The sequence below is a fragment of the Propithecus coquereli genome, unplaced genomic scaffold (assembly GCF_000956105.1).
Source record: "Propithecus coquereli isolate 6110/MARCELLA unplaced genomic scaffold, Pcoq_1.0 Scaffold105, whole genome shotgun sequence".
Classification (NCBI taxonomy): Eukaryota; Metazoa; Chordata; class Mammalia; order Primates; family Indriidae; genus Propithecus; species Propithecus coquereli.
The window spans coordinates 1326464-1338781 of NW_012134414.1; positions in this window are offsets into that span (position 1 = coordinate 1326464).

Here is a 12318-nt window from a genome sequence, read left to right on the forward strand (position 1 = left end):
ATGAAATTTACACACTTCAGGAGCATGTAGGCTAAGAATTGTGAATGGCTTTTAACAAAGTTAGTGCTATATCTGAGAACGTTGAACTGATTGTGGTAGGAAAAAGAGAACCTATCCATTTCTTCTTGGGTTTTTATGTTTTTGCTTAGGTTTTTGTCCTGCCTATGCCCTCATTAGCTGTGTGTACATTTCACAATCTCTTGCCATTAGACTATAGCCAGAGGACTTGTTTTAAAACTCAGTCGATTGCCTTTTAAAATAGGGGTATGATGTTTTATATCTAGCTAATTTATCTTGTAACTAACCCCCCCTTTCTCATGAATTCCTGACATCTAGGTCTTGTGAGCAAGTTTTATATTTATCTCTGATACACATAAATTTTTTAATCTGAAAGAAAAAGCTTAATTGATTATTTAAAAATAATGCCACTTTTCCCTTAAAATCTATTGTCTTTGTGACTGTACACAATTTTGACCCTTGGAGTGTGGTTAGAGTTCTGTTTACTTGCCTCTGAGTTTACCCTTAGAGCTCAGGTCCCAGAACTGGACACCTGATTCAGATTGCAAAATTTCTAACAGGCTATTTCAGATGTGTATCAAAATATACTACTCTTATGCTCTTGAAATATGCATATGTGCTTCCACCTAGACTGAACTCAACCCCATAATACAGAAAACAAAACTCACCTGTGCAGATGGGGTGGCTTCTTGTATCTCATTTACAGATCTCTCGGGTCGGGCTTTCATTTGTTCATAGCAATTTTCATCCATTGGTTCTTGGGAGTTAAAAAGATTGTGATTTTATAATGGAAAAGTAAAGACTTCCAGAATGAATAAAAATACATGATCCAAATAGCATTTAGCTGTAACTATGAAACCTCCAAGAATCACTTAACTACTCTCTTTGGTGGAGATGCAGAGGTAAGGAAGTACAAACTGTTACCTGCAGATCAGACGGTGAAGTCTTTTGTTCCATAGCATTAATGATAAGACAAAAAGAAGTCCTTTTGGACTAGATCATATTAATCGTTTTATGCCATCACAGGACATAATAGTGTCAACTTCAGCTACCATTTAGATGTTATAGAGATTTCATGAATTAAAGAACTGCCTGTATTCTCTGCTATTTAGGTGTGATTGCAAATGGTGGATGGTGGCATAGGCACAGTACACATCCATCAATGATTATAATTTGTTCAATGAGTAAGAAATTTTATGTAAAGGCCATTTATTTATTTTTGAGACAGGGTCTCTCTGTCACCCAGGCTAGAGTGCAGTAGTGTGATTATAGTTCACTGCTGCCTCAAACTCCTGGGTTCAAACTATCTTCCTGCCTCACCCTCCCAGGTAGCTGGAACTACAGATATGTGCCACCATGCTTGGCCAATTTTTTGCAGAGATGGAGTCTTGCTGTGTTGCCCAGCCTGGTCTCGAACTCTTGGCCTCAAGTGATCCTCCTGCCTCAGCCCCTCAAAGTGCTAGGATTATAGGTGTGAGCCATCACTTCCAGCAAACTTGGAGACATTTTAAACCCAACATTCTACTTTTGAAAAAGGGTTTAGATTATTATTTTTGTCCCATCGATCAGTGACAGGATATCTCAGCTAGACTGCCTCAGAGTCTGGGACTGTACAATGGTGGTCCTTAGTATCTGGGTCTTCTGTACAGTGTCTAGCAGCCAGCAGACTGCACACATTTTATCCTGTGGGGACATGTTTATTGAATCGGCCATACTTTTCTTCCCCAGATATGCCCATTTAAAAGGGAGAGGAAAAAGAGGTATTGACTCATAGGATGGTCAGTAACCTCACAGAAATGTAGATTATACAGATTTGACCCCAGAGAGAAAAAGATATACCTACTATAACAATAAGAACCTAATAATCATTCAGTCCTTTCTGAAAAGTAACACAGAGAAAAGGTACATAAAGTTATGTTTCTCAGATCATGGTCCATGGAAAATCGACATCAGAATCACCTGAGATGTTTAACTAGCAGATTCCTAAGCTCTTGTCTGGACCTGCTAAATCGGAATCTGTGGGAGTGATTCCTGGGCTCATGTAGGTGTGGAAACCACAGATATGGTGGACTTTGAGCCACCATCATACATAAGAATTTAAGTTCTCAAATATTACAAATGGGTGCCAAAATTCTGCAAAGTGAAACAGGAGAACAAATTATATTTAATAATATATTCCTAAAAAATAGTTTGATTCCTTAGAAATCAGAGGACACATTATGATGGAGGGAAAAATAAATAAATTCTTAAAATCCTATAAAATAAAATTTACCTTCTCCTACCTTTAGGAGAATCCCATACTCTTCTGATATACAGATATTAGATAAATTTAGTACATTACTAGATATCTGTGTTTGAAATTTGGAGAGCAACAAAAATTAACCCCTCAGTCTCCCATGATGAATTCAATGAGTGCTTGCAGGGAAAGGATGATAGCTTCTCTCATCAGAGCTCTGGGATCAGACCAGGGTTGTCTGTTTTGTAGAATTATGGGTGTTTTGTTTTTAGGTGGTTGTAATGGTATAAGCAGGAAGAGATGCCAGGAATTGAAGGCACTTGTCATATAAGAACAAAAAACATATAAACCACTAGGCAATGATTTAGCTCTTTCTCCCTCAACCTGAGATTAATCCAGCCCTAGATTCTCTGCTTAAAACATGAGAAACAAGAGACAGTGTTTGTTGTTCTAGATTATTCACTGTAGATTCACTTTTGTATGCAGAACACAAAGCACTGTTTTTGTGGACCATTTTTTTCCTAGAAATATCTTTATTTCATAGAATTCTGTGCATGTCAAAATTCACGGTAATAGTCTTCCTGTATTCTCATTACTATTAGAGTGACATGACGAAAATACAGAAAAACAGGATGTTGGTTTACACTGAATATTGCAATACAATTTACAATATGCAGCTTTGGAAATGTAATTAATATACAAAATATACTTGAATTTACAGTGACTACTAGGATATTTAAATGTGATTGTGATTTTGAAAAAGTACCACTTAAAATGCTTTGTAGAAGTAAGTGAGGTTTACTTATTTATAAATTTAATTTATGAAAAAATACAACTTACCTGAACTCATATCATCTAAATTACCATAAATTGGTATGTCTTCATTATAATACTCATCAACCCTATAACAAGGAAAGATAATTTATCTTATTAGAGTTCACTTTACACACAGTTCATAACTAATTTCCCAGTTAAGTTCAATATTGAATGAACTATTGCATGGTCTTTTTCAACGTCAACAAACCAAGGTAGATGTGATCTTGTGCGAGTGAGTGAATACATGCAGCTGTGCGCACATGTGTGTGTAAATTTAAAAAGTTGGTTTTTGGATCTTCTTTCAAAGAATAATGATAGCAAATACTTATTCAGTATTCACTGTGTGAAGTGCTACTTCAAGTGTATTTCATGTATTTGTCCATTTAATTCTCACAATTTCAACAGGTAGGCACTATATCATTCCCATTTTACAAATAAGGAATCTGAGGCACAGAGAAGTTATATAACTTGCTCAAGGTCACAAGACTAGTAAATAGCAGAGCTGGGATCAGAACCTAGGTTATCTGTGCTCTTAACTATACCATGCACTACCTCTTTACTCACCCAGAATATCACTTTGAACGGTCCTTTAAAACTGTTTACTAAATAAATATTGCAAACTCAGGGTGGCAGATGCAATAAAATGATTGATCACTTATTATGTCCAGATGCTGGGTTACGTGTTTTACATACATTACATCAAAGGCCCAAGGAAATTCTGCAAAAATAGTGTTATTCCCCACATTACACAGAAGCCTAAGCATCAGATAGACTCATTTATTTTTCCTAGGGGTGTGTGAGATATCAGAAATAACAACCAGTTATGAAAGCTTTTCTCTATGCCAGTGCTCATTCAACCCTCAGGACAATACTATGAGATGCATATTTTTGTTCCTATTTTGCATATAAGGAATTTGGAACCCATTGAGGTTAAATTGTCCAAAGACACACACTAACTGGCAGTACTAGGATTGTAATGCAAGTTTGGTCCTAAGGCCCTGTGCTCTGTTCACATTGTGAGAAAGTCTTGCAGAGGGGGATACAATGCAAAGGCTATATATAGGAAAACAGTCTAGGAGACCATACGGGGACCATAGTTTTGTCTCCATCCCCACCTGCTACCCTCCAGTCAAGAGAACTGATAAGAATACACAGCTATTTGCTCTTGCCAGTTGATTAAATTTCCTTCCAGTCTCATGTGAGTAATGCTATTAGGATTATAGTAGACATCCTGCAATGTCTACCAGATTGTCATCCTACCAATGTCATCCTATCATTGATGATGGCCCTGGTGACCAGCTTTCATAATGGCAGGCTGAGAACAGAGGAACATGTCAGGCAGTGAGAGTGGTATTTCATAAAGTAGTGCCAACTGCTTTAACTTTGAGATCACATGTCACTGAGAGCTGGAGGGAATTGCATCAAAAGAAAAAATAAATCTTATCTCAAGGAATAACACCTGTATTACTCCCCATGCTTCTGAAAGAAGACACAGTAGATGTAAATGGTAAGTCAGTGTACTTAAAACAAGAGTTCAAATAATTCCTGTATGAAATGGCTTGAAAAGCCCAGATGCTAGCATGAATTTCACTTATCTGATAACAAAGGAATCATCCATAACCTTTCTTTCCATCTGGTAATTCAATACAGCTTAATATTGGGATAAAGAGTAGTCTCTGCTCATGATTTTTCTCTGGCTATGCAGAGAATATAATAGCAAAAGGTGAAGAATTTTTAATATGACAATCCATCCATTCTCTTAGCCCACATAGATAGCAGATACAACCTGAAAATGATAAATCATGCCCAAAAAATGAATATTGCTTCATTCGCTGTGAATGAAAATAAGATGTGATTTATAATGCAGTGCCCTGTGTCTATAGACAGGTCTCAAATGATTAATCATCTCAAATAAACTATTATTCAGGAACAATTGCCTAACAAACAAATTTAAAAATGTATTTTTACTTAGCAATGCCAAATAACTCTAGCCTATTGCAGATATGTAAGAAACTTTAAGAACAAATGTTTGTCCATGTTTTGTGTGGAAGATTAATAACTTTTAAAAATAAATTAGTAACTGAGCTCATCTGAGAGGCTAGTGCACCTCTGAGTTTTGGGCCAGACCAAACTCTCCATTGCTCTGAACATGTATGAAATGATCCTCTAACCAATAAGTACATTTACTAATACTTCAAAATGTTTTTAAAAAGTACTAATTATATCTTTTACTATGTCCAAGTTTTGTGCTTTTATTTATATTTTTTCTAATTTAGGTCCTTTTATAAAAAACACCTCATTCTTTATGATCAGAATCAATTTAAATAATTAAATTCATTTCTTTAAAAAAAAAAAAAACCGTTACTTCTACCTGGACAACCTTGTACTTAAGTTCTCTTATAACTGTCTTATTTATAAAATAAGAATATTAAACTAGTTGATTCCTATTGATCATTTCAGGTCCCAAATTCTATGATATAAATACAGAATTCCAACATCCAAAAAAATGAAAGACATTTCTACAAAACTAAATGAAACTTTTAAGGGGCTATAAAGTCGACAGATTGAGGAAAGAGCAAGCTGAGGGGGTCTATCAGAAGTTGGCTTTGGTAATCGTTAATTTGATTTGCTTAATAGGCATTTCTTTGAATAGGCAGAATGTAAGTTTGGGCTCTGTCGGCATATGAATGTTACTTACAACCATGAGAGAGGATGAAATTATTTATGGAACGAGTATAGATAGAGGAGAGGTTCACTAGATACGCCCTGGGCACTCTGATGTTTAAGGTTCAGGAACCAGCAAAGAAGTAGATGCTTCTAAGAGAAAAGGGAAACCAGAAGGGGAGGGGCTCAGAGCCCCGAGAAGCGAGTGTTTCAAACAGAGAGTGTTGGTGTGTCGGATGCTGCAGATGGACTCAGATGAGACTGAGATTTGACCATGTGAAGTTTATTGGCAACCTTGACAAGAGCTAAATCAGTGGCTTAGTGAGAACAGAAGATTGAGTAGAGTAGGTTCAAGAAAGAAGAAAAGACGAAGAGAAGCCAGCAAAATAGAATGTAAATGGATCTTTCAGGTTTTGCTATAAAGGGGGCAGAGCAATGGAGAGGTAGCTATAGGGTAATCTAGGATCAAAGGAATGTGTTTTTTTTATTAAAGGTATGGACAATATAGTCTGTTTTTATGTTGATGAGAATAACACAAAAGGGGCAGGAAAAGTAATGATGCAGGAGAGAAAAGGGAAAGTTGTTAGAGCGATGCATCTTGGAGTATTTGATTACTACATTTTTGCTTTCTTTGGCATGGCCTGTGATGTGCGTGTAGGTGTCTTGAACTTGGGGTGGGAGGGCGCCAGTGATAGAACTCTGATCCAGGGGAAGATTGTAAACCACAGCAATATTTTGTGGGGCGGGAGGCTGAGGAGTGAACCCAGTAGTGTTCCCTACTCCGGGACAGTGAATGGATGCCTGGAGCCATGATATCTAACACTAAATTTTCATTCTCTTGATCAGTGTTCGAGTTCCTCTCCAATATGCCCGTTTCTCTGTAATGTGTGCTAAGCACAATGAGCTTATATCGCCAATGCTTTGGAGCCCTGTAAGAGAAGTTTGAGGGAAAGAAGACTGGAGAGAACTGCCAGCATGAAGATTCCTAAGGGACAGGGGAAGAATCTGAGAGCGGTGATGAGGACAGCCAAGAATAAGGTTTGTGGGACACATAAACACTTCTCAGGGATTCCCAGAAATACTTAGGAAATGGATCAGACTTCTTGCAGTTACACAGGGTTGGGGCTTGTTATGGTTACTTGTATATTAAAACAAACAGGAGGCAGGAAGACAGAGACACACCTCGGTGACAGTGTGGCCATGGTCATAGTGAGTGCCTGGCTTGCACACCCACTTGACATCTGATATGTTAGGGAAGGAGACCCAAAAGTTCTACTGTCATAAGGACAATCAACCCTGAGAACAGGTAAGAGAACAATTGCGAGGAAAGGTCTGCTCCACAGTGCTAGTTATATTTGGTTAGTATCCTTAGCAAAGAAGAAAAACGAAGAGGATCTCCACCCTGCAGAGCTCCAGAAATCCAAGAAACCACTGGAAGACAGAAAAGTAGCTGAACTGAGATAATGTTTTATGATAAAAGCACCTCAGTGCCACCCAGAAGCAGTCCATGAAAAGCTGCTGGGAATTGGTCCTAAACTTTTTGAGAGGGACTCTGAAAACTGAGAAGTCAGGACAAGCTTAAAATAATTGTAAACCTAAACTACTTTCCTAAATTAGGGGCCGAACATACTGGAATGGGCAGGAATTTTCTTAGACCTTTTCATCCAGTAAAGCAGAAGCTTTTTTATTAACTATACTCTGTACATAAGGTACTATAATCTGTATTTTTCCGATGATAAAACTGAAGTTTATTAATGCTCCATCACTTTCCAAGACTAAAAATCTAATTGCAAGGGTTTGATTAAAATAAAAAATTGTCTGGATCTCAAATCTATTATAGTCTCACTGCATTATCTTCCTAACACAAATCAAAAGACAAGAGTTATATAGAATTGTTTGAAACAAAAAATAAAGTGGCCCATGGGTCAATACCAGCAAGTGTATATTTGACTTTGTTAGATTTAGATGCTATGCTCTCCTTAAAGGGATCATGTTTCTGACCTACTAGGGCAGGGATTTGGGGAAGCAGGAAGATCAGATCAGAGGAGCAATTTCTTTCCCTTCCAGCATAGTTTTCCTACTGAGTAGGAACAAGATGAGATGTGATGAGAGTTTATTTACTTTTCTATCTAGCCACAAACCATTTTGTTGCTGAAGAGGAATTAGTAATTCCAACCCCATAAGAAAGATAGACCTTATTTCCACTTGCTCTGTTTTAAATTTTAATGGCTGGAGGTAACTTTTTGTTTCCTGGAACCTCCATCCCCCTTCACAAAAGTGATTTTGGTTCCCAAACCACATAATTGAGAGAAAGAGGTAAGTTATGAAGTATGTACATAAACTTGTGGATTAGTATGCCAACCCCTTTTTATAGATAAAAGCTACATTGTATATTCAAATTTTGACTAAATGAAGATTTATGAAAATAGATTATTAAATCCTTGAAGTGAACATCTGTGTCTTTCCATCTTTGTATCTCTATGGTTGCAGGACAATTCTCTGGGCAGCCTTGGACAAACCCAGTTCTTCTCCCTTTCTTGCTTATAACTCTTAAAATGTGCTGGAAATGCAACATCCTGGGATAAAGAGGAACTGGCTGGAACAGCCCAGTTTTGTTCCAGTCCCCAAAGAAACAGGATGTCCTTCGATGCATTAGCCAAGCATGTCATGTTGCCCCTGGGGTATAAAACCCACGGTGGGCTGCTTTCTGGGGTCCCTCAGCACAATGTAAGTGGGACACATGCAGATAAGATTCCATCCACCCTGGGAAGATTTTCTGAGCTTGGGGAACCAGATCTTAATGAATGCTGGGCTTTCCGTGTCCCTTGCCATTTATTTGTAAATTATAAACTCACTTCATCTGTCTCACCAGACTCAGAAAATGTGCAGCCCGAGATGCAGTAGGCTGAAGTGTTTGCACCGCTATCCCTGGTGATTGGAGTAGTGATGATCCTTCCTATCCTACACGTAATAGGCGTCGTCCCTTGGGATTGGTAATCGGCAAACTTGTTTTGCAGTTGTCTAGCATAGTGCCTGTTTGTTGGGTGAATATGTATTGAATTAATGAATGTTACAAAAGAACCAGCCTCTTTTCCACATTTGCCTTAGAGCTAAGAGCCTGACTGGTTTCAGATGGGAATTTTACCAATTTTCCCTTCTGACTGTCCCATCCTAACCCCCAAACCACCAACCTAGTCTTTAGCTAAATGATCAAATCACAAGACTTTCTATCACGTTATATATTAATTGCCTTTCAAATGAAAGGCATTAAATCAGTCATCAAAGAGATTAGCTTCTCCTACATGGTTAGATAGGATTTGCTGTCACGTTGTTTTTGCAAAAAAAAAAAAAAAAATCACTTTTGATATGAACTAATTAATGACTTAACATTGGATTCTTTAACATGAGATAATTTTTAAGACTAGTCGTAAAGGTAAAGAGTGCATGTGTGTCTGCCTGCAGCCCAATTCTTGAATCTGCCTGAGAAGTTTTTCACATGGAGAAGAATTTTTTTAAAAGAACTTTTAGAGGCCAAAAGGCTTATAATCTCCTACTCAGTGAACAGCTCTATGTTTTTCAAAGACCTTTCAGTCTACCATTTCAGAAAGGCCTTGAAGAGCCCTCTAGGAAATTCTCTTTATTTAGAGTTTTCTTTTTCTTTTTTACTCCTAAAACAGAAATCTCCAATACAATGACACATCTGGGTCAGAATATACTGTCCAAGAAAATGAAATTTCTCTGCTATGATTTATGCCATAAACTTTCTTTTAAAAAAAACGTATGATACTATATACAAATTTCCCTGCAACTAGCACAATGTTTTAAAAAGAATAAGTTATATCTATAACTGCACATTATTTTAGAGTATCTGTTTATCACATCTCCCTATTGCTGGACATTACCTTTGCAGACAGCATACCACCAAGCATCCTTGTATATATATGTGTGTGTATACATATCTTATTGGGTAGTGCAAGATTTTTTTCTATTCCGGATTCTGAAGTATAGCATGACTCTATATATAATTAAACTACATCTTTACAATCTGATCTGAATCAAAATCTAGGATATCCGCTTTTGAAATTAATGAGAATTCTGTAGATGCCGGGATAGAATCTCATTTCATCCTTCACCCAGCTCTCTCATTGACTCACAGTGTGTAAATAACTAGGACAGACGATAATGTTACAGCTTCTAATCTTCAGACGGGAGTAAAAATAATTAGAATTCACTTTTCATTTTATTTTAACCGACTTGAAACATCCCTGAGCCAAATCTTTGAGCAATATAGAATTTGTTACTTTTCCTTATTGGGAATCCTAATACATGACTCAATTTCAACATACCTGGGAATGTAGTCATTGGAGTACCTGTACATTTTATCTGAAAGATATTCAAAAAGAGACAGATTAAAAGAATTTTTGACATACATTTGTTAAATCTTCTACAGGGTGTTTGAGGGCAATTTAGCTTCAATGTTAACACCTTTAATCAAGGCCCTAGGGCCACTGCGGATTGAACTCGGGATAAAGACCTCCTATTTGGCCCAATCAGATTCTCTCTTGGTAATTTGGAATGGAAACAGTGAAGCTTGGAAGTGATGTATAGCCCGTATATGTGGCCATTTCATGGTCAGGAAACACGAAGCAGAGAAAGCAGGAACCTTCATTCCTGCCTCCCTTGTGGTTCCAGTCCATTATGAGGCACAGCTGTACTTTCTGCCTGTGAGTTGTAGGAAACACCTCTGCATTCTTCCGATAAGATTTTCTCTTTCCTCATGCTGGTTTGAATAAGCTTTTCTTCCTTACTGAAAATAAATACATAAATAAATATATGTCCCTAGAAAACAGACAGTTCTTTGCTTTTTCTTCTCTATCTTTAACATTTCTTGGCACGTGAGCAACAACATAAAAATGATGTTAAGGAAGCAGCTCTGGTCATGATTCCATTTCATCTACATGACACAAACAGTGGTCAGGAGAAAGGAGGGTCCTAGGGAGAAGAGACCTGGAAAAAGCTGGAACACAGTCTCTAAAATTAAAACAGTAAAATGACTTAAAAAGCTCTCTTTTGTCTACAGAGACAAGACTTACCAGAGATGTCATGTAGGACAACAAAACCGTGAAAAAAATAATGTGCCAAATCTCAGTAAGTAACCCACTGTTGAACCTTGTAGTGTAGTTCAAAGGCAAATAGAAGGAAGTATTTTTACTTCTAGTTAAATATGTAAATTCAAAAGATGTTAGAAAATAGAGTTCTAAGAAACTTTTAAATGAAGGCAATTCATTCATAATGAATTACTGAGAAAAATTAAGGGATATTCAGGGTACAGTTTTGATAGTTAAGATCAATATTATGAAGAAATCTGTCATTCATCAAAATATTTTCTTTGATGTTGAACTAGACATACATAGTACAATGTTTACTATATTTGAATTGCCTATTATTTAACTTGACATTAAATAAAAGCCAAAACGTTGCAAAAGCTATTCATATAAAAATGAAGACCAGTATTACCTAAGTTTCTAACAATGATACAGATACAATAGCATCAGAATGTTGATCCTTTGGCTTTAACATATGAAAAATACTGTGTGTTGGTAAGGAACTAGCAATAACATTTTCAGATAATTGAGCAAGTCCCCACATGACTGCAAAGATTATTTTTAGTTAGGTTTATGTGTGACAAAGTTGAGTTATTCTCTAGAGAGGTAATCAACTGTTGAAGAAACATTAGTAGAATGACTTATGAAAACAATCACATTGGAGGATGAAATGGACATGTCACATGTCAATCTGTTAGGAAGAATCATGTGAAGGACCAAATGAGGGAAGATGTTGCAGAGCACATCACTAAGCTGCTTGGGCGCCAAAAGTGATGAATGTAAGCCATTTGGGATATGTCAGGAATACACTTCTAGCCCAGAGAAAATGTCCTACCGTGAAATGTATGTAAAACATTCGGCTATTTTCAACTACTTTCAGATTAGTCTTGAACGCATGCGAATGCTGGGAGAAGCCTAGAGAGGTCTAAAAGATGTTGCATAATAGCCACAAATTAAGGACAGTTCAGCAAAATCAGAAAACTTGAGAAATATAAATGATATCAATAATCATAATAAAAATTAGTTAATGTAGACCAAAAATTTATGAACTGGAAAATGAGGCATGATATAAAGTATGTGTTGATCTTTTTTCTATATAAAGAAAATATTTATACCCAGGCCACTCATTATTTTTTAGATTCACCTGAAATTAAAGTATACGCACAAGAATTTAGTCAAACTGTAGCCTGATGTATCACAGAACAAGTTCAGGGTTAAGAATCAGAAGTCATGGATTTGGTACCAATTCTACAATGTATTTGCCATGCAACAACATGCAAATTACTTCAAAATTCAGATTTCTATTTTTTCTAGAAGTAGGGATGATAATGCCTATATCATGGAGTAGATGTGGAAGATAAATGAGATAATTTCTGTAAAAGCATTTCATAAAATGACAAACTTTGTTATTATTATATATTCTAAATACATATTATATAACAAGCCAGAATTTAATTGTGCTCACTTGATTTGGAAAGT